This window comes from Corvus kubaryi, unplaced genomic scaffold, assembly GCF_017639235.1.
Source record: "Corvus kubaryi isolate FWS band 111438036 unplaced genomic scaffold, C.kubaryi_AGA036_p1.0 135, whole genome shotgun sequence".
In the NCBI taxonomy this organism is placed as follows: Eukaryota; Metazoa; Chordata; class Aves; order Passeriformes; family Corvidae; genus Corvus; species Corvus kubaryi.
The window spans coordinates 1,812,213-1,839,853 of NW_024580669.1; the positions used below are offsets into that span (position 1 = coordinate 1,812,213).

General features: G+C 45.8%; 1 long non-coding RNA gene across 1 annotated transcript in view; it reads right to left on the reverse strand.

The window, feature by feature from the left end:
* Positions 1-26,375, reverse strand: part of LOC121676187 — a 31,922-nt gene extending 5,547 nt beyond the window's left edge. The window contains exons 1-2 of the long non-coding RNA XR_006020386.1: positions 26,293-26,375; positions 17,506-17,632 (exon numbers count right to left, since the gene is read on the reverse strand). This is a non-coding gene — a long non-coding RNA (uncharacterized LOC121676187). The remainder of the gene's footprint in view (positions 1-17,505; positions 17,633-26,292) is intronic.
* Between the last annotated feature and the right edge of the window lie 1,266 nt (positions 26,376-27,641).

The following is a 27,641-nucleotide window of genomic DNA, read 5'->3' on the forward strand; positions in this document are numbered from 1 at the left end:
GGAGAGGAGAGGAGAGGAGAGGAGAGGAGAGGAGAGGAGAGGAGAGGAGAGGAGAGGAGAGGAGAGGAGAGGAGAGGAGAGGAGAGGAGAGGAGGAGGAGAGCTCATTTCATCCTTCCAGTACTTTAAGATGGCTTGTAAAACAGAGGTAGAGTGACTTTTTCCTCAGTGATAGGAGAAGGGGAAATGGTTTTAAGCTAAAAGAGGAGAGATTCAGATTAGATATTAGGAAGAAACTCTTCCCTGGGAGGGTGGTGAGGCCCTGGCCAGGTTGGACAGGCCTTGGAGCAGCCTGGGATGGTGGAATATGTCCCTGCCCACAGCAGGGGGTGGGATGAGATGACTTTTGAGGTCCCTCCCAACCCAAACCATTCCACGATTCCATGATTCCATGACTGCAGCACTGCCCACGTTGACAGCTGTAAGAGAGTCCCACAGTAGGATTTGTTCCCTGAGCAGGAACCCCCTACTCTCCTCATCACCTGTCCCATGGGATGCTGAGGGTGACATGCAGCAGGGCCTGGTGAAATAAATCTGGTTTTAAATGAAATGCAAAGGACTGCAGGAGGCTGTGAGGGTCCTGGCCAGCTGATGGTCACTGAGGACAAGTAAATCAGACAGAAAAATCAGCATCTTTATGCAGGGTGGGGTGGAGCCAGGAGTTTCTCGTGGAACCAGTAGGAATTCTCACCATAGGTGTGTCCAAGAGTGACATTTAGGGTGGAAGAAGCCCATCAGTGAAACCTCTAGCACAGAAATTGTTATGCATCACAGGAGGACCATGAGGAAAGGACACAAAGGACAGCTGAAAAAGGAGAAGATAATAGGGTGACTTCATATAAGTATTCCAGGGGTGATGCAAGGAACGTATTAATGTCATCAAAATATTGGCACTGGGTTGAAAATCTGAAAACCAACCTTCAGATGTTTCATGGTCTGTTAAATCACATGATGAAAGGCATTTTGAACAACAACAAAAAAAAGATTTTATATGAATGAGCATTGTTCTCCATGAAAACAGACCAACACCAAATGGAATTATCACAACAGAGTGGAAAGTAGCAAATAATAATAAAAATAATAAATCCTGCCATTAGATTTTCACAGCCTAATTATTCAGAGGGTTAGTCACTAATGGCCTGAGACATCCCCATCACAGGGAACACAAGTAGTCAGGAGAAATGTGATTGCAGATAAGTGGCCTGAATTACGAATAATGACAAATAAGAAATATATTTTACAGTTCTTTCATACCCCCTATCTGTGACTCTCAAAGAACTTAATGAATCCATGTGACCCTTTTGGTAGCAGAAGATTTTGGTCACCTTAATATGCTGCATTTGTGAATTAATTAGGCAAAATATCCAATGATCCCTCAATTTCTGGCTATTAAGCACTTTGCCCTCCATAATCTTCATTCCACTGTTCTCTGACCTTGGACTTGAAACTTCTGGAAGGACCTGACAAAACTTCAGGTTCTGGCAGGTTTTCAGAGCAATGGCTGAAGCATTTTCGTGTCATTTATGAGAGTCTGGGAAGTTGTTTAGGATTTTCTGCTTTACTCACAGAAGAAGATAATGGGAAGTTTGTCACCATGCTGCAGGGTCCAGGTTCAGATCCCTACACCTGACTCAAGTCTAGAAAACTATTCTACATTTTCCTTTTTGGAAGCTGGACAACTACAGCCTTTACTGCTTCACATTTTGCAGATGTACTCTTTGCTTGTTGTGGGGAGTCTCAGAAACAGCTGACACCAGATTTCACAGTGGTGATTGATCTGATACATTCATTTCCTTGATAACCCAGGTGTTTTCCGTGGAAGGGTAAAGAAAAAAAAAAATATCTCTGACCTAAAGTAATAAGCTAATAGACTTCGTGTTCTGACTTTAGAGAAAGGGGGGAAAGAGATGAGGAATTCATAAATATATTTATGCTTCCAATCCACTCCAAATGATTAAACTCCCTCAGGTTTGTAAGAAAAAAAGACAGTGCAAAGGAATTCTTGGATTTCCTGGTAAGCAAATCATTCATTAATAAAGAACACTTCATTGTGGATAGAAACACCTTCTGTTTGATTCTTTACAACACAGAAGCCTCATCAACTGCCTGGCATGGAATATTGGAAAGGTCAAGATTAGCATTAATCATATTTTGGAATGCTGATAAAGGGTGTTTTAGCTGCTAGCCAAAAAAACAAAATTAAAAAAAAAAAAAAAAGAAACAAGACTTCTTCTTACATATTCCCATCACATTATTCAAAGCAAGAGAAGAACAATTTCCAACTGATTTGGAAACAGCCAACCTGATCCTGTGCTGATTGGCAAGCAGTTATTATTGCTCTTCATTATTTGTACGCGGTAGCCTGAGGATGCGCCGGCGTGATAAACACTGGGTGCACATTCTGGAATGGAAAGTTCCTTCCCTAACTAATCAGAGCAAAGCTGGGAGGAGAGGGAAGGAGTGGAGGGGTGCAGTGACTTGCTCAAGGTTCCTCCACAGGCCAGCACCAGATGCGGCAGCACCATCCCAGTCTGTACCAAACACATCCAACAGGCACATCCTTGGATTTCAGGTGGAGGAGCTGAGCTCCCCTCTGGACACACCCCCTCACTTGACATCACACCGTAGTATTTGTAAATTTATGTCTCTGCTGTGCCATCCTGCTTTGTCCCTGACAAAGACACCACGCAGTGCCAGAAGAAGGAGCTGCTGGAGCTTTGTCACAACCATCCACACTCAAGACGTTATTGAAGGCAGCACCATTTCAAGACCTGAAATACTTCACCTTCTATACAGAGCTCAAATTCCAGCAGTTCTGTATCATTTATCAGAAAACGTGTCTTGCTCGGGGCAGGTTCCTGGTCCAGACTGGCTCCCAGTGCTCTGCAGTACTGGAACCTCATGGGGTGGACACAGGTTTTGGGGTCAGAGCAATGCTTACTTGTGATGTTAGGAAAAGCATGAGAGATCTCAAAAGAGGGAGCAGAGCACCAGGAAATCCAGATGGAGCACAGGGAAAGCTCAGGACTTGGCTGATGGTGGTCCCAGGAGACCCACTGTCCCCACAGCCATTGACAGCACAGCAACTCCCAAATCCAGGGGTGTTGTCACCTGTGCGTGTCATCACTGAATCTCTGCCTTTCCTCATGGCTGCCTTTCGGGATGGCTGTTGTATCCATAACAAAAGCCATTCCTGGGTGATCCAAGCATCCTGCACCGCTCACAACAGTGATAGTTTCAAAGGTTTGCATTAACAATTAATGGAAATCACACATTCACCAGAGCTGCCCTAATTCCTCTGCCCCGGCTCCCAGGTCATGGCTTTTCCTCTTAATCCTTCTGGAGAGGCCCCTCTGCAATAGTGGCAGTATTTGTGCAAAGTCATGGGGAGAACTGGTCATCACCTGCAAAGGAAAATTGGTGCAAAAGGAACTGTTTTCACTGGGAAGTGGTGGTTCTTCCTGCCCCACCTGACTGAAGCTGGGAAATCCTCAGGGAGGGAGAATGAGGCAGTGCTGGCTTCTCCCATGTCTGGGTTCCTGAGCAAAGGGGAGAAACAGAAGCTGGGGAGACTTGGAAAGGTGATTTCACTGTAAAGTCCACCCCCCATCAGCATCTCGGCACTTCTCCAGGTACTCTGTCCATGCAGCTGAATTACAGAATTAGACTGAGAGAATTGGGATTGTTCAGCCTGGAGAAGAGAAACAAGTTGACAAGAAGGATGGAGAGAGACTATTTACAAGAGCCTGGAGTGACAGAACAAGGGGGAAAAGCTTCAAAATGAACAAGAGTTGGTTTCGATTGGACATTAGGAATAAAAGTCTTTACTGTGAGGGTGGTGAAGCTCTGGCACAGGGTTCCCAGAGAAGCTGCCCCTGGATCCCTGGAAGTGTCCAAGGCCAGGTTGGATGGGTTTTGGAGCAACCTGGGATAGTGGAAGGTGTCCCTGCCCATGGCAGGGGTGCAACTGGGTGATCCTTAAGAAATGCAAGGTTCAAAAAAATTATCACTTTCTCCTTCTACTTTTAGCCTCAGCAAGCTGTGTGTGTGTGTCTCCTGCCTCTGCTCCCAAAGCCTGGCCACTCCACAGAGCTCCACAGTCAGCTGTCACCTTGTGGCTCTATGGAGACACGGGTCATGTTCCTCCTCTCCCATGATGGAGATAGCCAGGCACTTTGTTTCCCTCTTATTTCAATGCTGACTTACCCGGGGAGCACGATAACCAGATGTTTTAATTCTGGATAAATTACTCCTTCCTGCAAGAATTGCTAAAAGAAAAAAAAAGAAAAAAAAAAAAGCCTGGAGGGGGAAAACACAGCACAGCTTGTTCAGTGCTGCTTCAAGGAAAGCTGGAATTCTGGGTAATGGTTTTCAGGGAAGCAGTGCAGGCATGAGGGGGCTGGGGGGGACCCTAAACAACCTCTCTGCTCTGCTGAACAGAAGGAGAATAGGAGAGAGCAGCAACCAAGATGCCAAAGTGACGATAATGTATACGGCTGCTCGGCAAGAGGCGAGCGCTGTGACTCATGTAGTGTCAAGGTAAATACAGAAGTTGCTCTGCGTGTGCATTTGTTGCCTGTGGGGCTCTTTTACAAAGGAAATTAGACAGCTCTGTGGCTGGAATCACGGCGGGGGGGTGCCCAGCGCTGATGTATTGACAGGTCGTTCGGGAGGACGCAGAGGCTGCTCAGCTTTGCTGCCCATTTCCATTTTTCAGAGAGGGGTGTTACCTGGGCTATCCCAGCCGGCTCGGGCCAGGCAGTGGGACCATCCCTGCTCCCGAAAGGGGCTCCGAGTGCCTCTGTTCGCTGCTCCAGGGGTATGTAAATCACTCCCCGCTGAGCCTGACCTGTGCAGGATGCAGGATGTGCTCCTGCTCTCGCGGAGGTCACTGAGCCGTTCAGTTGGGAACCGCAGGAGATGATGCTCTTGCTCCTGAAAGTTTGGGGTTCACTTCCCAGCAAATGGAGAGACGGCAAAGCTTGAAAAATGAAAAATATTCCTCTTACTCAACACTGTGGGAGGCTTCAGCCCTGGGGCAAAGCCCTGCCTTTGGAACGTGACTGGAGTGCCTGAATCAGGAGCGCTGGTGTCCCGTTAACTCTCAATGCTCAATAAAGGCAGGGAGCTGTTCCAGAGATGGTTGAAGCATCTTCTCGGGGCGTTTTGCTCTCTCCAATGCCACCAGAGCATCTCAGGGCAGGGTTTCTGCTCATGCCAGGCTGACAAACTGGCTGTTAGAGCAGCACTGAATATGTTTCATGACCTCCATCCTGGATCCCCGGGAAAGGAGGCTGTTAGGCTGTCCATGCCGGCATCGCTCTTTGGAAAGAATGTAATTTGCTGCAGAGCAGTAATGGGAAACAGATGAGCTATATAACCCAGTAGGCCATTTATGCTTCATTTCTGCAAATGCAGGCTGGAACATACGGTTGTATTTATGTTTGGGGTGTGCAGAAGGGAAAAAAATACCCCTAAAACCTAAACCTCTGTTCTTTATCACTTGATTGGCCTGGACACTCTGAGTATAAACATTACACCGTGGAGACAAGAGGGCAAAATTTCTTAATGTCCTGTAGTGTCTAGACCAAAAGCAATAAAGGCTCATGCTGTCCTGTGCACCTCATTGTAATCACATTATTCAGGGGAGAACCTGTCAGATGGGCTGAAAAATGGAAGTTTCACCTTTTTAAAACTAATTTGATAACTTCATTACCCCATGAGACAGGGAAGTGATTGGAGCCAAGGCATATACTAATGTCTTGTTGAATGCTCTTTGATTTTATTTTTTTTTACAGCCCCTGGAATCAGTCAGGAGTTCTGCATTATCTCATTATAATTGTCCCAGGAGAGGTACTTCGATAATTTTTATTACCAGTGGGAATGAAAATGTATGTTTTATTTGGTAATTTCATAATAATGGCTCCAACTCTGTAACAAACTCTCAGTGAGCTGAACCCTGGTCCATCATTATGCACTTGCTCTGGAAACACGGAATAAGACAGCAAGTGCATTCACACTGGGAACAGGAGCTGGCAAGTCCCTTTCCCATCATTTTAAACAGCAGCAGGGGCAAAAAAAAAATGTTGAGAGGAATAACCACAACAGTGGCAGTGCCTATTCACTGCAGTGAAGTCAGGTGCAGCTTCCAAGACCTCTCTCAGCCTTGCCTTCCCTATTTTCCTCTCCCTAGAGGATGGTATCTTAGCTCCAGAAGCGCTGATGTCAGCCCAAATTTTAGCAACTCTTGACAGGTCACTTTCACTTGTTCCCTCCGTGATTTACAATTTTTCTCAGCCCCCAGGTGGTGCCATAGCTCAAAATGGGGTTGAAGGCACCTTCCAGCCTCCTTGCTGGCCTCAGGAGCAACCTCAGGTGGACCTTCATGAACCATGGAACCTCCATGAACCCTCAAGAACATTCATGCTACATCCCTGGAAGTGTCCAAGGCCAGGTTGGACGGGGCTTGGAACAACCTGGGGTAGTGTAAGGTGTCTCTTGGAACTGGAATTGGAACGAGATGATCTCCAAAGTCCCTCCCAACCCAAACCATTCTGTGATTCCACAATCTCCAGCTTGGTGCTTGGATCAAACTCCAGTAAATACAACCTCCTGAGTATTGCTGGATCAGCACGAAGAAGATGAAGAGAAGGTAAAGATTCATGAACTCCACAGCATTGTCCTGTGGCATTTTGGGGCTGACCAGAAGCAAAGGTCATCCACATGGCCTGTAGCAAAACCCAGGTACTCCCAGGAACTGCAAAAAGCAACTCACAGAGGAGAAGTCAAATCAAGGGCTTCTAAAGACAAAGATTACAGCAATTCTCAAACCCCTTAATCCACCTGCTGGAGACATGCAGAACATATTGGAGAGGCATCGCTCCGTGCTGCTGCATGCTTGCACTGTGCCCCAGGCATCTGCTGTTAGCCATTTCTGGAGGCAGGAAGCTTTGTCTGACCCTCCACAGCCCATCTTATGCTCGTATCACTCATGGAACAGCACAGTTTTCAATCTGATAGCTCAGTGTCTGTCTGCTCCTTCTGCAGTGCCAGGCTGCTGCAAGCTTGGAGACCCTGCTCGAAGCCTGGGAGCCACGGACTCAAAATCTCTCTGCCTCCAGTCACTGCCTTTATTATCATTCCGTGTGTTCCTCATGACAGAAATTCCATGGTATGGTTGCCCCCAAAGCAATTTGTATGCTACGACTCAAAAAGAGCCCCAGGCAAGAGCTGGCCTGATTTAAGAAAGTGAAAAAAAACTAAATATCCGAGTCTATCGAGAGCAGTTGTCTTCTAGATCCAGAGATCGCTTCCCCCAGATTTTCTTTATTCACACTCTGCTGAAGGTTACAACCTCTCTGGGAAGAATCAATTCTCTCATTGCTTGGCTTGTTGCAGACAAAAATACATTTTTAGTAAAGATATACTGATTAAGTCCATTCAATTTCCCTGATGCAGGTTAGGATAACCTCACTGGAGAGCTCTGTCAGCTGATAAAAAGAGAAATCTGCTACATGAGACAGCAGTCGATTTTAAAGAATAATATAATATAATATAATATAATATAATATAAACAGGCTGGAAAAGAGCCCATGCTCAAGCAGGGCCAAATAGATCAGATTGCTCAGAGCTTGTCTACCTGAGTTTTGAATGTCTCCAAGGATGGAGAGCCAACAACCTCTCTGGGAAGCCCATTTCAGTGATTCAACAGTCACAGGGTGACTTTGTTTTGCCATTACATCCAATAAGAGTTTCCCATGTGCATCACCTCTGGTTCTTCCAGGGCCACACTGGATATTGCAGATGGCAACATGATGCCACCAAGCCTTCTCTTGTGCATGCTGAGCACACCCAGCTCTCAGCCATTGCCACACCATGTGCTCCAGGATCCTGAACCTCTTGGTGACACTTCGCAGGACTCACTCCTGAATGCTCCAGGCTTTGTTGTTTTGGGAAGTGCAGAACAGGACATGGCATTCCAGAAGTGGTGTCACGACTGCTGCTTCAGAGGTGAGGAGTCCCTTCTCTCAACCTCCTGGTGAACACTTCCCTGAGCACAGTTTGCCACGAGGATGCACTGCTGACTCGTGTGCTGCCAAAACCCCCAGCTCCTCCTCCACAAAGCTGCTTCCCAGCCAGCTGGCACCAACCCACCTCACTGCACAGGGTTATCGAGTGCTAGATGCAGCATTTTAATCATGGCTTGAGTGGTAAGAGCAGCTAAGAGCTCTTACATTTCTTTAAGTTCTCTTAATTAAGGGCTAATTTAGCTTCCAAAGCTTTGCGTCATCTCTTGAGATTACCTAATGAGCAGCGTGGCTTGAAGCACAGTGATGCCACCAGGCCCCACTTCAGACCCACAGAGCTCACATTAAGTGTTGAGGAAACTGCTAATGCACTTCAGGGGAGGTTTTCCCACCCAGCTTCCAGGGGGATAGCTCAGGGAATGAGGTCCCTGAGACAGGACATGATTTTCATCCATTCCAAGCCATGAAGAGGCACCAATGTTCCCCCAAATTATCTTCCAAAAAGCAGCAAATTTTCACATGGTTGCTGCCCAGCAGACTGGGTTCCAGCACACAGATGTACTGCTGGCTCAAACAGCCAGAAGTGTCAGGGCTGGAGTTAATTGCAAATTGATTGAATGGAGGGTACATTTAAAAAAAAAAAGATTCCAGAAGTTACAAATTCATTCACTGGGTCAAGAAAAAGCTTTGTGCTTATTCAGTCTCTGCCATCCAAGCTCTCTGTAAATGTTTACAAACCAACGACTGATGCTGTCCATGTTTCGAGGTGTTCCACATTCCTGCTATTTACCAAGGAAAAGAATCTAAGCCACAGGAAAACGTAAAAGCATAATATATCCACAGAAATGTTAATGTGTGGTACCTTGTTTCATCTTGAGCACCAAGTACTCACCTACCTGCAGAAAGGTTCTTTGGCATAATTACAGAGTTGTCTTTCTTCAACAATTTATTAATGCAGCTATGTGAAGAACCAAGGTCAGTGTTTGTGGATTTTACTGGATAACAAACAAACCTGAGAATCCAGAGGACTGTTAACCCAAGAGTGGAGGAGGTTTTGAGTTATTAGAAACCCACTGCTTATATCTCCTTCCCTTTGTCTGACGTGGCACATCTCCCAAATAATCTCAGCTTTAAATTATATCCTGAGTTTATTAACCATGACATCAGAGAGAAAACTACCCACTATCATCTTTTTCCTTCCTAAGGCTGAAGATTTCTGCCAAGTCATCTCAAAGTCTCTTCTTTTCTATTAAAAATAAACTCCACTGCATTAACTCTACTCCATTAACCTTTCCTCTTGGTTAAAGGTTTCTAAGCCACTCCAGAAGCTGCTGCTTCCTCTGGTTTCATCCTGCATTTATTGTGAAGTGAGAATCAGAAACAAGAGGAAAGGACAGGGATTGACAGGGTTTTTCAAAATTCATCAGGAAATGCAAAATTTTACAACCACTCAGGCAAATTCTCAGAGCTACGCCAGGATTCTTCCTCATCAGGAAAAGGAGTTGCAACTCTGCTAGAAGAATGCAATAAATGGAAATAAAGACAGGTAGCCATCAGCCAGACCATCCCAGCCCTGCAAATCAACAAGGGTCAACCTCAAACACCCATCACGGGTTGAGGTTCAGCTCCATCAGATGCTGTTTATGCCAGTCTCACACAATTCCATTCTTCCAAGTCTTTTCTCAGTGTAAAGGGAAAATCTGATCATTGCTCCTTGTGAGCCAAGGAATTTTAATGCCATAACTGTCTTTAGGGTTGGGGTTAATGCATGGTGTAGAAAGAGCAGCTGGTTTTCTCTGGGTGGGTTCAGTCCCTTAATGAGCTGTTAATTACAGAACATGACAATTCCAAATTAGCAATCCCAATACCTGTGTGCCGTTCTGAGACCACTTGACAATGATAATAGGAAATCTCATGGAATCCTCCTTTGGTTTATGGACAGAACTAAGGAGTAGGAGTCACTTCACTTGTGAATCCTTTCATTCAGTAAGGAAGTAAAAGAATTCATGAGGTCTGATGCTGCACAAATATCACTGTCCCTGAACAAATCACGTGAAGGAAAGTTTTTCAAATTACTCCATATTTATGACCAGGAGGGTTTGTCTCACAGGTGGTATGGATTCAACTGCTTTGAGAATCAAATTTCAGGTTTCTCTAAGAGCTTAGAAAGCTGAACCTCAGGTCTCCATTAATACAAAAAAAGCAAAGTGATTTTCCTTTCCTCTTTATCTATAAACCTTTCTTGCCTGCCTGAGTTCCACTTCAGTCTTAGGGCTGTACTCCTCTTTCACTTTGTGTGTGAAGAGCAGCTCCCACAGTCTCAACCAGGACTTTTCTCCACGTTTGATTCAGTTGGTTCAAACACACCTGAACTTGCCAGAACCTCTCACACGTGCAACATCTGAGATATGATTTCACATCAGGACAGCCACTTCTCAGTTTTGACCACTGAATGCAACAGAAGCTCATTTCACCTCTCTTTGCAGGAAGCAGAAAGAAAAACCCTTAATTTCTCCTCTGAGGTACAAGATTTTGCCACACACAAACATTTACCAGTGCTTTACAGCTTTGCAGGAGGGCTCAGAGTCATTATCATGCGATGTCTTGCTGCATCACTAATGGGTCCTCACTGTGAGACCGCCTGTGCTGACCCAGGAGACAAAAATCTCTGCTCCTGGCGGCTCTTTGAATCCCTCCTTGGTGATTAACTCAGCCCCCAGCTCTCCACAGCTGCAGCCCTGCTGACAGAGCCCTGCCATGGAAGCTCATTTTGGAAATATTATTGAGGTTTAAGATCAAGCCCCAGCAGCTGGTTTGCTGTCCAAAGCCATGGAGAGACTCCATTTGATTGAATGAGAATTTGTTATATTCGTTTCAGCGGCACGGGCTCCCTAAAGTGATGATCTCTGTTTTGCCAACAAAGAGGAAGATGTCAATAGACTTTTGGGTCAGGAGCTCTCCTTTGACACAAAGAAAGTGAAAGTTCTGCCGGAAAGTTAATCTTTTTCTCAGTTTTTTGGAAAATGAAAGTAACGTGTTTTGACTTGCATTGTGATTGATATTTTTTTCCTCATTAGTTCCTAATCTCTGTTAAGTGCTGGGATTCTAACTCTTGAAGAAATCAATGGCTTGGGGTTTGGGTTATGGAGTGGTTGTCTCTTGTGGCTTGAGAGCATCTCCCCCGGTAAGGACTGGAAGATAACTTTAGGTTTAGAGATCTTCTAGAAATGAAACAGCATTTTGGGAATTTGCAGAAATAAAAGGCATCAGCAGAGGCATCTCTTTAAATGGCTCAGCCGGAAGGCTCACAGCTCATGGCCCACAGTGGTTAAAATTTCTTCTCTCCATTCTGAATCAGGGGTCATGTCTGAAAGAAGAATGCAGTGACTGGGAATCTTCTTCTGTTCCCTTAAGTTCTTGTGTGAAATATTTTACCCCCCTCAAATCCAGTCACCAAATTTCTCCCAACCAGCCTGAGGGAATATATTTCACGTCTTCTTTCAATGGTCTTTGCTGGTGTTACCTTTTAAATTAACAGCTGGGAAACAAGAAAGTCTTTCTGGTTTATTAGCAGAAGCCTGACCTAAATATTCATTTGAGCACAGAGCAATGAATCCTCATGTAAAGAACCCTTCAGAAAGCAGCCTGGGACAGAGACAGACAGAGAGAGCAGGCAGCATCCTCATTTCCCTGAGAAAAGTGCCACCTACAGAGACTTCCTATCATCACTGCTGAAAACCAGGCCATGGCATTTATGCTATTGCAGTGATTAATAAAGTTGAAAATTCCCCAGCAAGGCTCCCTTTTTTAAGGTCAGCTGCTGTGAAGATCACTCTGCCTCCAGAAGAAGAACTAAGGAGAGTGTTCCCAGACAAGGCCAGCAAAGCTCATCTGCCCATGTTTGGTTTCCAGCCCAACCCTCACCAGAATGGCACCTCTCAGCTCCGTGTGAAAAAGTCAAGGATCCCACGGATTTAGGTGGCAAAATGTTATGAAATTGCCCAGGTAGCATTAAAGTGACTCAGTGACCTGGGAGTGGGAGCGATGGTGTCAACATGCCCTGGGCACAAGCCCATACCTGCTTCCCACACACTGGGAGTCTAAAGAAAAGGAGACAGAGCTGCTTCTCAATCCAAAAACAGAGGAATTGAAAAGGTTGAAAATTATATCCTGGGCTCTCCATGCATACCTGCAGTCCAAGCCAACTTCTCTACCTTCCCTACCTCTGATCCTTGCTGAGAATCATGGAATTACTGAATATTTTAGGTTGAAAGGGACCTCAAAGATCATCCAGTCCCACCCCCTGCCATGAGCAGGGACACCTCCCACTATCCACTAAGCCCCATCCAGCCTGGCCTTGGACACTTCCACAGATGGACCATCCACAACCTCTCTGGGAAACAACTTCCTCAGGCAAAGGTTTGCATCCTGAGCTTGGACATGCCAGTAAAGGGTTTGAAGCTGTTGTTGCCTCTTGGAAAGAAAAGATTTCAAGGATATTCTGCAGCAGTCTGACAGAACACTGCAGGGACAACTCGCTCACAGCTACAGAGCGTTGGTGATCTATATTTCATGCTTCTGATACTCTCTTCAAACAACTGACACGCTCATTTTCTGACTCCCACAAATAATTATTTCAGTTTGGATTCAGCCATTTTCTCCCCCTCTAGCTTACAACAACAGTTCTAGAATCGTGTCAAATTCACAGAAACCTGTAAATTATAAATTACAGGGTGGTAACAGTGCACATGTCCATCAGTGCCAGTGGGGTCCTTCTTTAGTTTCAGTTTGTTTTCTTAACTTTTCTAAGAGATTCTTTGCCACCTTTGCAGACACATTCACAGGAATTTGGGAAATAGAAGGATGAAGGTTTTACCCAGGGGAAAGTTGGTCCCTCCAGATTATATTGAGAAGGTTTTGGTAAATTCAGACAACTTGATGGAGTTTATGCTGAGTTAATGCTTCCCATTATAGACCAGGAAGGCGGTGCCAGAATATTTATCAGTGCCCCACATTGATGATAAGAATGTAATTACCAGAAGAAAAGTTCAGACGTCTTTCCATTGTTTTCAGTGTTGGTAGTGGGAAACATCTGATCTTAAAAACCACTTAAAACAATTTAAGCATTTTGTTTGTTTGCTTTAGCTTTTCTTCATGTTCTTTCTCGAATTTTATATTTTGCAACACTTAAAGTTTTTAAACATCTCCATTTTTGCAGAAGTTCTCAATTAGCAAACTTTAATTTCACTTTCTTGTTTGGTTGGTTGGGATTTTTTTTAAACTTAACTGTTTCCAACACCAGGAAGGGTTTGAGGGAAGACTTGGAAAGGAAAAACCTAATACAATAAAAAATTTTGAAAGGGTGTGGGAAGTTGAGACAACATTACTCCTTGTGCTGAGCAGGAAGCAGAAGATTGAGGAAGGAAAAAACAGTCCTTATTATGAAGCTGAAATAATTTTGAAATGTAAAAGCTTTCCGCAATAGGCTTCAGAAGTCTTTGATTTGAAAGGTCATTTTTGTTTCACCAAAAACAGTGGAAAAGAAAGGTGTTAATGGGATAGACAGACAGAGCTGATTTGGACTTTATACACACAGTGTCCTACAGATTTTGCTGAAGCAAATAAGTCTCTGCCCTTGGGAAAACCAGGCTTTCCAATATAAGACAGGAAAACAAACCATAGAATCGCAATGAGCCAAACTCTCCTGTTGGGTTTCCTTACTGATTTATTTTGCAATGAGCTGACTTCTGACTCCAGTATTTTATCAGGCAAAACAGTAGGGTGACACCACTTTTCCTGTGCCTGAAATCCCAGATTATAGCAGAGAAATATGACGGCATCTCACTGTAGTCAGTGCTGTGTGATCCCCGAGGAAACTCAGCCTTTCTCCCTAAAGAGTGGCCTCACAAAGTCAAGGAAGATACAGCCAAGAGACAAATCTACTGCTGCAAAATCTCTTTGTCTGGGTCTGAGAGCTCCAGGAGGCAAAATAAAGAAGGTATTCTTGTTCTCCATTCTGTAGCATCTCTGAAAATCAGACCCCATGGGCAGCACACGCTCCCCCAGGCCTGGTCCTAATTTCCCACCCAGGAGCTTCAGAGAGACCAAGGAAATGCCCAATGCCTTAATGTGAGGTGCTTGGGTTTGAGAGTGTTGCCTGTTTTCCTCCCTCCTGGAAGACAACCAATGTTCCTAAGCTCCCCTAAACCCGTGTTTCCAAACTCCCTTAAAGGGAGGCGGTGAAAAAGAGGCAGGGCAGCCTTAAATCTCTGATTTTTTAAGGGATGATTTCTCAGTTGTCTCTGCATCTTCCTTTCAAAGAGCTGTGAAACACCCTGGCTGAATTTATCCAAATATCATGAAGCATCTTACAGGTTTGGAGGAGAAGGAGCAATCGGGCAGAGGAGAGGCTGATAAAGAAGTGTTTGGTTCACTCCAAATGAAGTCACACAGTTCTTCTGGAAACCGAACTCCCCTTCTGGTGTCATGGGACTGCTTGTTTTTAATGAGAAAAGTGAGATTCATCCACAGGGCACTGCTCACACTTTTGTGTTGGGCCGAATGCCCACCCCTCCTCCCACCTCACTTTTATTTTGCAAGCTCTTCCCTTCACTCTAAGTACCCTGGTAGATTTATGGATGAATATTATTGCAATACACTGCTGCTTCTTATCTATTCATCATCCCTTTTCTGAGACTTATCTGGGGATTTAAAGTCTCCTTGATTGTAATGATCTTCAGGAATTAAGGGTATAAAGGAGATCCTAAAGTCCCGTATGCCTTCTAGGTATTTTTGGATCTCAAGCTAAAAAAAGGAGTAAACATCAATTATGCCAAAGAAAAATGTATCATTAACTCTTCAAAGTCCACCCGGGCTTTGTTCGTGTGGAGTAGAAATTTATAATAATAATCTGTATAATTTATAATACCAGGAGCTTGCAGGAAGTTTTGGTGATGTGTGGCTCGGATAATGAAGGATTAAAAGAGAGCAGTTGGAACCTGTGTGGAAGTGACAAGAAGGAGTTTGGCCACACCTCTGTGGGAGGCAAAAATGCACAGCCATGAATTCTGGCTGACCCTTCATGTGCCAATTTTCATGACTGCAGCTCTGCACATTCCCCTGACAGCTGCCACATCCCTGATTTCTGGATTTCAGACCACGACTTTCAGCATCATCCTCATCATCCAAGCACTGGGATGGAGCAAGAAGAGCATCATGTCCTATGCTCACTGTCTTGACAAAAAGGAAAAGGATCTGCTTGATCAGGTTTGAGAACCGTGAGTGATTCCTGCCCTTCCAAGTCCTTCAGCCCCTAATTTAGACCCACAAAATTCCCCTTGACCCATACATTTGAAAGGATCTCAGCATGCAAGACAACCCAACAACATCATCATTTCTCCTTCCTTGTTCCAGCACAGATGTTCTGCCTCTGTGTGCAGAACACGGGCACATCTGGGATGCACTTGTGGAGAAGGAAACAAGCAGACCCACAACTGCTGGAGCTGGTTCTGGATATGAGGGTGGAAGGGACTGTTTCCCTGATTAAATCAGTGGGGAAACTCCATCTGAGCAAAGCCTGAGCTGGAATGGAAATACCAAACATCTGGTTATCACTTCTTTTAGTTATATCCCTGCTCCTTTCTTCCCCCTAGGGAAAAACAAATAATAACAGAACCAAAACAACCAATAACCTCAGGTTTAATACAAGGAGATAGAGAGTTCATCACTCCTGCCAGATGCCTCGGTGACAGGGTCAGAGATGAGCAGACTCACTCTCAGCCTAAGCAGAGAGGGAACATTTGCTTTCTGAGTTGACAGGGCCTGGAATCCCATAAAAGACCATATGCTCAGGCAGCCACGGTACAAGACACACGACTTTTGTTTGGAGGTGTCTCTAATTCCTCTCTCTCACACCTTTTTCCCCTCTTGCTTAATCCAGAAAAATAACATCACCAAAGATTTTTTTTCCCCCTACAAGCAGACTGAGTCAGCCAGTTTGCATTAAGACAATAATTAGTAAACTCTGTACATTAGTAATGTACATTAGGTCTGCTAGAAGGGCTTGCCCCTGGAAAACGCTCCAAAAATACTGGGAATACAAACACTTTAATGCGAGGGAGAGGTCTTGTGACAGTCCCACACGCAAAAGGAAAATGTTATTGGGAGAGGGGTTGATGGCTTTCCAAAGAGGGCTGGTTACAGGTGGGGACTCAGCGGGGTTAATTACTGTGCAGGTGTTGGGGCTGAGGAAGAACAATGGGTTTGGCACTCAAGGCACCTGAATGCTGTGGAGAAACACGGCTCCCAGTCCTGATTTCATGAAAGGCACCAGTCTGGGAACAAAGCATTTTGTAGAGTAAAGGTGGATCCTCTCATGCTTTCCAATCCTTGCAAAGTCGCCCCTGGGAAGACACGAGGCAGAGTGCATCATTCCCTGAAATAAACCTCTCCCAATTTAAACAAGCATTTTCACATGCCTCTCTCTCCAGTCTTCCCAGAACTGTGAAGAAGCCAACACTTCCCTGAAATCCTGAAGGCACCATTAGTTTGAACTCCAGGTTATGAAAGACCAGGAAAACCTCCCCATCTCCTGGTTCTGAACCATGCTAAGACACAATGACCAGCAATGAGTTAGACTGTGAAGCTGCAGGAATCTGTGGTCACTTCCCCACATGGCTTCAGTTTCTCAGTGTAACCTTGAACGGGCTTGAAAAAAAAAAGGGGAGGGGATAAAAGACCCCCTGTACCTGTTTTATTTATTTAGGCAGTTGTCTCCAGCTGTCTCTTCCTGGAAGGACAAACACCTTTCACACCATGCTCCCAGACCCAGCCAAGCCTCAGTCCACCACCAAAGCATGAGGTTTACAGGAGGGAAAGATGAGGCTGCTGCCAGTGTGGACTATGATACTCCAGCTCATCACACCTAATCCTTATCACTCCTTACTAAAAGCTTCCAGGTTTCCCTGTAGGGTGGATTTTTCTTTCCCCTCAGGGACACCTCGTTACACTTCTTTTTTTTCCTCCCCGCACTGCTAAAGGTTTCTTTACAATAAGGTCAGGAAAGAAGAGGATTTTTAGCTATTGCTTACTTTACAGACCATTTCTCATCCTTCCTAGTGCTCCTGGTAATACTTACTGAGAGACAAAGCCATTCATCTTTGCACATTCCCAGCCAAGTGTGGTTTGAAGCAGTTCACTTGCACTGTCAGAAGAGATATTACTCGCTATAAAAAGCTGCCTTATTCCCTCAAGTTGCCGTACTCAACGCGTGACCCTTTTTTGCTGAGAGATTGGCACGATGATTGCTTACTTCTAGTCACCTGGAACTCTTCTGTCTGCAAGACATTTCATTGAAAATCACATTGTACCAGTCAATCACCCTCCCACCACCATATGTTGCCGTAGCAGGAGGGAGCCTGGCGAGCCTGTTCATAGTGCCTGTGAAACTGCAGCTTGGGTCACCTCACGAGAAACATCACCTGGCTCTGCAGAGGGGTGGCAGGAGCAGCTGGGACAACTTGTCTTGGATGCTTTTCCCTGTAAACTTCACAGTTGTTCTTCTCCGTCCTGTCCCCAGGCAGATCCTTTCTGGCTCACGCTTGATATCTGAAACAGGGAAAGTTTTTTGTGGTCATTTCCACTTGGGAAATTTGGGAGGTGGTGGGACAGTAAACAGATTGCTTGTTGGTCCTGAAGCTGGGTGAGCACTCACACTGAGCCCAGCAAACAGAAATGGTGAAGCCCAGTGAGCACCTCAGCCCACTTTGGAGCAGCAAAGAGAAAAGCAGGATGTGGGGTGTCCACAAGCTGCCCAAGGAACATCTCCCACCAGGCCAGGATAAGGTTGGAGCACTGGGAAGACCTGTGGCAGCCCTGAGGTCCTGGAAAGAAGAACTGCCACACCAAGTTATGTGTGCCTGTTCTTCAGAGAGGAGAGATGCTTTTTGCAATATTTCTGTCATACAGGAGGTTTATAATAAACCCACTCAGTTTATCTCCAAGACAGCTTGAACATGACAGCAATTCTCCCTGCCTTGACGCAGATTGCAAAGGTGTTGGTGGGGCCCTCCTGCTTCAGATATCAATCCCTGAAACCAGGACAGCTTCCCCATCACACCCTGCAGGGATGGGGTCCTGCAGGGCTGGCTCTAGGGACAGCTCTTGGTTTGCTGTGGTCACTACAGAAACAATTTGTAAGAAAGCCCATGATCTTTACAAGGTGAGTAGAAATCATAATTTTTTCCACAGGGCACGTAGTTTAGGTAAATCCACACACCTTTATAATTCCTTATTTAGTTTAGCTCAGGTTTAAGGAAGAAACTATAAATATCCACTAACCAGGGTTCTAGATATGGTAATATGTGAGAATCCTGCCTGAATCCTGCCACAGCCTCAGCTGAATAAATCTTGTTGCTCCCCATGCTTTTTTACCTGCTCTTTTCTCCCCTCTATCCTCTGAGATCCCCCTTCCCATTTAAATTCCTGCAGATGCTTTTACCTCTTGGCTGGGGATCACCTGCTCAGTCCTACCCTCTTGCCTGCATCAGCTCTTACCCTGAGGCTGTTCCTGAGCCTTGACAGAGAGCAGCCACCTCTGGAGAAGCTGGAACCCAGCCTGGAGACAGCCACAGCCAGTGTTTCCCTGCTGGCTCTACCTGCACAGTCACAGGGAGGACTGACAGCCTTGGCCACATGCAAATCACGACTGCACATGCATGTACAAGGAGCCTGAGCAGGCAAGTAATTACCCGCAGGAGGGAGCAGGGATTTATTTCTGTGCCCAGAGAAGATGGATCTGAGTACCCATGGGCTTTGGGAGGATTTAATAAGTCCTCCTTGCTCTAGGAATGCATGCCCTGGACAGCCAGCAGTAATTTGAGCTGAGCAGTCACGCAGGCAGAGTGACCTGATTGCTGACTTGCCAGGGCTGGTGCACAGACATTGTCACACTGGGGCTGTGCTCCCAAATAAAACAGGCCAGGGATCATCTCCTGGGCCAGGGAGCACAGCTCTCATCCATATAACTGAACTGGTTTTCCCCACACCAGAATCAGGCAGCCTTGCCCATCCCAGCTGAGGGGATGCTCTTAGCCTGTGTTATCCCTCAAGATACAGAACGTGGCAGTGCTCAGCAGATTTCGGTCAAAACCAGTGCTGTAAACAGAGCAATGCTCTGACCCTGTTCAGCTGGCTGCTTTAGGAACTGCTCCAGTGAACTCTGTCCTGTTCTCCTGCTCATCCTCATCTGGCTGCCCCAGCCCTGGGCTGTCCTTGGCTACAGAGCTCCAGCTGTGTCCCCAGATGTGCCTGGAGCTGCATCTCTCATTTCAGCACCACTGCCTTTGGGGGATGGAGCACACTTGGAGAGAGCAGCCTCAGATCTGAGCAAACCTTATTTTTTACTGATCTCTAGACAGGTCAGACCTTGAAAAGATCTTCAGACATCAGGGAGTCAGCAGCCAAGTCCTGTTATGCTGCAGTCAAAAGGTGTGACCCTTTCCTGCCTTGTAAGAGCAACAAGTTCCCCAAAAACCTTTTCCTGATCAATTTGACTTGGGGGAACACAGCATCTTTACCATGTCCTTCCCTTTAAATTCCACTGAGCCCCTTACTTGGACTGTCTGGAGTTGGGTCACCTGCCACCAGCCCCTCGTGCTCCCCAGGGAGGTGTGTCCAGTGTCCTGCTGCCAGCAGGAAGCACAGCTCACATCTCAGTTCTGCTATCGACTCTCTGACAAAGCTTGGGAAAACAAATCCTTTCCTCCTGCTTTGCCTACCTTAATTCCTAAGAAAAGCCTTTCTGTGAGGCACCCACAGCCCTTGGTTACTCTGCAAATAGCACCCAGCACCCAGTTTTGGTGCTTGGAGACTCCCCCACTGGATTTTGTGCCTAAGGGTTCTCTGCCAACTTTCTGTTATCAGCTTTTCTTGACTGACATTATTTGGGAGTTGGTTAATTTTGGGGAAGGTTTTGTTGGTTTTTTCCCCATATGTTTGCAGTGAATTTTATTTCCTGGTTCTGAAACCCACATAAAAATTAGCAATCCCAATTCTTATTTTCCTGTATCCTTCTCATTCCAGTTTTGGTCTCACTTCTAGGCTTTCCAAAGGGAAATAAGGAAAACATTTCCATGATACCAAAAGCAGCTGCATCACCCTCACATTTGTTGGTAGGATAGTGCAAACAGACCTGAGTAGCAATGCTTAGAGAGATTGGGGTCTGAAGTCCCTCAAGGACAGGGGAAGCTGTCTCAGGTGTCTTCTCTCACATCTGCTACAGAAAAATTGAGCCAAAGCTCAAAATTTGGCCACTCCCTGCATTAACTGCTCAAATACTGCAGTAAAAATGCACAAATAGGTCCATCAGGTGGATTTTGTACTCACACCCTAAGTCTGTGCTATTTGTGAGTCTCTTTAAGTTACAGATCATCTTTGGGCCTGGACTTGGGAAGATCAGGGAAGGGAGAGAGCAGCATTACCTGAAGGTGGCAGCTCAAAGAGCCTCTCACCCAGCAGTGTGAATCCATCCCACCGCTCTGACCTTCCTGCCCGGGAGGTGCCGGAGCCTGGCCCCGAGCAGGGCAGCAACTGCAGAGGCACATTTACTATTTTATTGCTTTTCCAAGAAACGAAAATATTATTAATGAGTGTAATTTATAAGCAGGGGGAGCAGACAAAACCAGGCTTACAGCAAGCTGCTGTGCACTGCCTGGGGAGGGCCAGGGAGGAAGCGGTGGGTAGATACTGCCTATTGTGTCTGGCTTGCAAGGTTACTTGTTCTGATAGAGCTTCATTTCACATCTATCTTGGAAAACAAATTCCCTTTCAGGCCTTTTCATAATGAAGAATAAAGAGGCTATTGTTACAGAAAGTTAATTGTGCTTTTAAGCCATTTTCTGCAGCCTCTCCACATCACTTTGGAGCAGCCGGTGAGCTCGGGCTGCTGGAGAAGGGGTGATGCTGCCTCCCCTGTACACCTGTGGCTACCAACAGACAGATCTGTTTGCCCAGCACTGAAAAATCACCATCTGTGGCAACTCTCAGTGTTGCTTCAGCAAGCTGCCTTGATTTTTTTCCCTAGGATTATAGGCGAGGTTTTTGTTATTGCCACAGCACAGGAGTTCATGCTCTCCATGGATCCATGGAGACACGGTCTGCAGGGAGCCTGTGTGCTGCTGCAGACAGGTGAACTTCCACTCCAGCTAACATGAAGAAAAGATTTTTTTCTCCTTTATTTACCCAAATTCATGCACCATTTGGCCTGCTCTGAAAGACACGTAATGGTTAAAAAACTTACTGTGCTTGATTTTCTTTCCTGAAATTCCATTATATTCTTTAGCATTAGTTGAGCTGAATTATATTTAGAAATGTTTCAGCCACGTTAGAGTGGTTTTAAGACAATTTAGACTCAGGAAATGTTACCCAGAGGGAATACAGGAGAAGCAATCATTAAGGATGCTTGTCATTAGACTTTTAACCTTCGTGCTTTCCCTGTCTCTCCCTACCAGGCAGCTCCAGCAAGGATCATTCTTTCTACAGCTCATTCATTTATCTCTATCTTTCTGCTCTCACTGAAGTCAAACATCAATTAATGCTATTAAAGCAGAGCTGCTATGTAGGTATCTTCAACAGAAGCATCTTCTCACTGCTGTCTTTATCCCTTTTCTCTGTCTCTTAAAACCCCAGCAGTGTTGCCTGCTGAATTTTCCCAAACCACATCAGGCAGCCTGGGTGTGTTTTGCTGTTCCTGACCTGGTGTGGCAGGTCAGTCTGCAGCCAGCAGAGCCAACAGGCCATCTGCCAACTCCAACAGCCTGGCCAGCACCCCAAACTAAGGGCCATGTCCCTCAGCATCAAAAGACTGCCTTAAAATTGACTAAATAAAGATTCAAAGTGATAACATGGGCTTCTTTTATTTGCATCCTAGATTTTCACCATTAGGCTATGCTAGGACAAATATTTTCTGGCTTCTAGAGACAGGGCAGGACAGACCATGAATCATGGATAAAGCCTAAAAATCTCTGTCAATTTGAAAAAAAAAAAAATAGCAGGGTTTTTTTTCTTGTAATGCAAGGATTATCCCTGAATCACAGGGAACTTCAGGACAAAATAACAAGTCTTGAAATACAAGAAAGCCAATGATGACAATAACAAGCACATACTGATAGGGAGATACATGTGCTTGATTTTTCTTCTTGCTTTGTTTCTCTCCTGCACCATTACCATCAGCAAGTGGCCAGGGCGTGTGAGCACTCCCCACATCATCCCCTGGCAGCACAGATTCTTCTTCCCCTTAATGTGTGATCCAAAAAATGCTCTGGCTGCCAAGAAGTGTATTTTAGGACTGGCTGGCCAGGTTGAATGGGTGCCAATTCACCTGAGGTTCTCCATGAGTTTTGGAAAAGTCCATCTCTTGTGAGAGACTGAAATGGTTCATGGCTTACACGTTGCTAAAATCATGGAAGGGCTTTTGCCCACTGGAGCAAACTGCAAAGAAGCCGCTGCTCATCTGCGACCACCGAAGCCACCCCTCCCCAAATACACCTACAAACAGAATTTGAAGCGTGGAGGGAACCTGGGATAAGATAAATGTCATACTATTGTCCAGTCCTCCCAGGTCTAGGGAGAAGAATGTGACACTGGAAGAGACACTGGGATGCTGGTGGCTCAAAGGTTCAGGGGAAGCTGCCGAGGTGCAAAGCACCCACCTAGGGGGGAGCACAGCCCAGCTCAGGCTGCAGCTGGTGTTGGACCAGATAAGGAAAGAGGCAAACCCTGGGAGGAGGGAACTTTGTCTCTTTGTCCTTATCAAGTGAACTCAGCTGTGATAACTCCCGTGCCTGGGCAGTGCCAGGACATCCACACAGAACCTGAAGGTGCTGATGCTGCTGATGGGCCATGATGGGACATAGTGGAGCCAACTGGGCTGATGCAAGAGGCAGCTGTGTTGCCTTTGAAGGTGTCAAAGCTTCCCAAAGTGTCCTCTGATCCACAACATTCCATCATCCAGGTGTCCCTGACCCACAAGTTTCCATCATCCAGTGGGAAACTCCCACTCCAGGGGAGGTACCTGGGTGATCCCACCTGAACCTGAGTGAATATAAACCCAGCAGAGGTTGTGTTCTGGGGATTTCCATCAACATCTGGTTGATTCAGTCTCTAGTGACAACTTTGACCAACAGACATTGAAATTGCAACAACCAAGGCTCGTTACAGAGCCTGCACGTGGTGGGATCTTTCTACTCTCATCTTTTCCTTCTCTTTCTTATGCATTTTCTTAAGTGATATTTTTAGGCTTTTATAGTTCATATTACTGTAGATAATAACAGCCAAAATGGCCACACACTTGCTTTCCTCTGTAAGCAAATTGTTCTAAAATAAGCCCTACATTAATATATTTACAAACACCGCTTATTCAGTGTTTTTTCCCTCTAGTCCACCCTGAGGGATCTATTAACAAGAACCTGGGTTACCCTGATCTTCTGTAAACTTCTCCAAGCATTTCTACAATGCTGTGGTTGTCATTCTTCTTCCTCTTCTTGTGAGATCCAAAAAATGCATTGGTTTCCAAGAAGAGTATTTCAGGTCTGGCAGGTCAGGTTGAATGTCAGTTTGACATCTGGTGTCAAAGCAGGGGTTTTCCATGTGTTTTGGAAGAGTCCAACTGAGTCTTTCAGGCCTTTCCAATCACTTCTGGTCTCTGAGTGGTGTTCAAGCCCATAAACATGACTCAGCTGGAGCTGTCACCTCAAAACTGGCATTTGTTTAAAGCTCAAAGGTGGGTTTTTTCTGTGCTCTGGTTCCTCTGTCATGTCCAGAGAGTCTCAGGAGTTATTCTGACCCCTCTGCACTCTGGTGTTGTCTCACATCTACTCCAGCCTGCAGCCAGTCCAGAGGGGGACGTGTGACAGAGGAACCTTCCATGATCCAGGTACCACAGTCACTGAGCATCATCTTCCCAGGAAATCTTTGTGCCAGGCTCTCCATCCCAACAGATATTTATTCCTACCAAGCTCTTGCCCCAACAGCTTTCCATTCCTCTTCCCAAATCCCATTTGTGGAGCAGTGAAGAGCAAGTCGAGCATGTGTCTTCAATATTTTTATTTGGGAGCTGCAGCAGGAAGAGAAACAGGAAGTGGCTGAAATTTCCCTGCTGAGATTTAGTTCAAATTTAACCAGCTCTGCTAGAGAAAGGTCTCCATTATAGGAGAGGATGGATCTGTATCAAGATGAGAGCTACAAATTATATTTATTCCCTGCCATTCTGCAGGTGGATGATTTTGGAGCTAAGGCACGGGCCCTGCGCGTTTCTCATCTCTTCTATCAAAAATATAGAAAAATCCTTTATGGCTTTTCCAACACAGTGGTTTGGGGGGGTGGTGGGGGGGGTGAGGTTAAAGGGTCATCAGAAACACTGCTGAACCTCCTTGGAACTTCATTTCTTCATCAATAACTCTCACAGAGGATCTTATTCCTTATTCCAGGCAAGCAATATTATATCATTGGTGAGATGGCACGAGCAAAGGCCAGAGTCATCATGCTCATGGAGGTGCCATTAACAAGCACAGACACAAAAATCAATGCACTGCACTTCATGCCTTTGTCTCCAGATCCACAGTGACCCTGTTATCTGACTCGCCCTTTTCAGCCCTCCCTGCCAGTGGAGACAGACACCTCCCAGCACACTGGATACCCCTTCCCACAGCCCCATTCCTGTAAAAATAAAAGCTCAAAAAGAAAAGAAATCGAGTTTGTAAACAGCAATGTGTCTGTAAGGCGAGAGGCACGGAGACAGAGGCTTATTTAAAATTAATGTCAGCCCCAAAGGACTGTCCTGTCTCTGTGGTCCAGGGTTATTGAGGAAATGCTGTGGTTCCTGTAGCCTTGTCGAGTCAAAGGGGACAGAACTTGTTCATATTTAGAGGAAATCACCATCTTTACCCTATTTTACTGTTCTTCTTTGTCCTTTCTCGTGTCAGGAAAAAGAGGCAACACTTCATCTCTCCCTCCCAGGTTTCATTTTTTGCACAAGAGTGAAGGGCTCTTCAGATTTCTCACTTGATGTTTTGTAGTTGGCCTCTTCTGCCTGGGCTAACTGCAAACCATTAAAAGTCTCAAGTAATTCACAACCAGCAATTGACAGAAATAGAGTCACCTCCTGCCTTCCATTTTCTGGTGGCATCCACAGTTTGCAAGTACAGCTAAAGTATTGCTTGATATGTCTGTCTCTCTCTTTCTCCTGCGTTTTCCAGGAGTTTTGCTTCCAGCGGATCTCTCAAATGTTCCACTCTACACCTACAAAGTGTTTATTTCTTTTTCTTTGCTCTAAGTACCGTGAGCTGTTCAGAAAGCTGACAAATGGGAATAGCTTGGCACAGGTTAGACTTTTCCCTTGGTGTCCAGATTCTCAGTACTGCAAAGCAAAGGGATAATGTGGGTTAATAAACTCATCCCAGATCTGTGGTGGAGGTAGGGATGCCCACAGCTAATGAGGAAGCATAGGGAGAGTGAGGGGAGATGGGAAACGAGTCATGAGTGATTGTTTTGGGAAGCTGAGTTGTGTTTCAGCAGAGAGAGGAAAGCAGATGAACTTGCCTTCTTCATTAAAGGAATACTTCTTAAAGGAAGAGTCCTGAAGAGTCACAGCTTCTTTCCTGCTCCAGGACCCTGTGCACCAGGTTTGGCTGGCCAGTGCATCCTCAGATATCCTGGCATGGAGGTCCTGGAGTGGGCAAGCTGCAGGTAAAGGCAACTTCCCTGTCCACAGGCACTTCAGAGACCCTCACTTATGGCAGGAAATACAACAGATTCTGTCGATGCTGCATTTAGACTCTCTCTGGAGATGCTCCTCGGTGCTGGCTTAAGAGAAGAAATTTGGCTGCATTAGGGAAAAAAGCAGGGAGAGGCTCTGGCTCATTTTAAACTCATGGTGAGGCAACAGCTCATTATCTCACCTCTGCCAAACCAGCCACAGGGATCAGGATTACCGCTAAAGCCTTGGGAGGAAAAAAAAAGGCTGCAGGCACAGAGTGGTCACTGCCCAGCCATGAAGACAAACATCCCCCAGTAATTCCCTCAGCTCAAAACCAGGAGCATCCCACTGGGCACCCAGACCAGCTTCACACCCACACCCAGTAACTTCTCGGGGAAGCCAAGTCAAATCACAGCTCTACTCAAAAGAAATAAAGTAGAAATGTACTGTCTCACCTCAGCCTAAAGGTATATGATGGTCAACGAGTCTAGGATAGAAATACAGAATGACTCACCAGGGCATCTGCTGCCATTCCCTCCACAAGGTCCCCAGCCTAGCCCTCATCCAGCTGCCTCCATACCTCCCTGCTTCCCAAACCCATCTTTTATAATGCAAAATAATAACAGGCCTTGTTCCCTGCCTTGCCTGCTTTTCATCTAAATTAAAACTCGGCTAATCTCATTAATGAGCTCACCCTGGTGCCACCGTGTTCTTTGGATGCCCCCTAACATCATTAGGGACTTATCCAGGGAAACAAAAGGGCATTACTCCATGCAGGGAATGAAGAATTAGTGCAAGGGTGGGGTGTGCTTTGCGATTGTCCCCCTAATCACTTGTTTGTGTGCAATTAGTGGCTGTAATCTCCATCTCATTGCCACTGTAGCAGCGTGCACGTGTGGGCAGGGGGGGATGCAGGGATGGGCAGGGACAGCAGCACACGGGGCAGAACGGCATCCAAAGAGGTGAAGCGTGTCCAGGTGACAGGAAAGTGGAGTGAAGAGGCCTCAGAGTGGGCTCAAACCAAAATATTCAGGCATTTCATCAGTTGGGGTGTCAATTGGTGGCAGGGCAAGGCTGAGAAGGAAGTTGCTGCGGTGTAAAGACATCTTGGAAGGGACAACAGAGCTGCAGACCATGCTCCCAAGGGATACACCTGGGAACAGGTGGGGAGGGCCACATGGCATCGAAAGAGAGGAGAAGATGAGATTTATTTATGTCCCTGTCCTCATGAAAAAAAAATCTGGATATCAAATACCAAGGAAAAGGAGGAAAACAGAGTCAAAGGAGGAAAATACTTTCCCAGATTCACCCGCGGAAGTCACCATCCTGATATGTCATTGAGCTTCCAGCCTTAATCCAGTTGGACAAACAGTTCCATTCTCTTTCATATAATTTGAGAAAGGAAGTTTCTTCATATCTCACCAGATTTGGAGCAATGCAAATGAAAATAGTTTTCTCTTTCAGGCTCTCCTCCTGAGGGCCATTACAATCGCTCACCTCCAAGCTTCTGGCTGTGTGTCCTTGGGGCAAAGACGAGGAACAAGGTCATGGTTTCTGCTGTTGGGATCCAGCCTGCAGAAGTGAGGCATCCAAGCACTGGTCCATTGCAAACCAACTCCTTGTTTCCAATTGGATCCTCCCAGCCTCCCTCAAATTAGATTTTTATTACTATTTTTAGGGCCTGTTCCCAGGACAGGAGCGTATTTGTTGCTTAGTGGGGCTGCCACCATCAAACAGTTCAGCACTAACGTTGTTTTGTCTCAGAAGTGCAGCTCTGCCGTGCTTGAGTGGGTTTCCTATTGAATTCCTGGGTTTGATCTGGCAGGGCTCTGTGATGAGGGGAGCGTATGAGGCTTTGCCTGA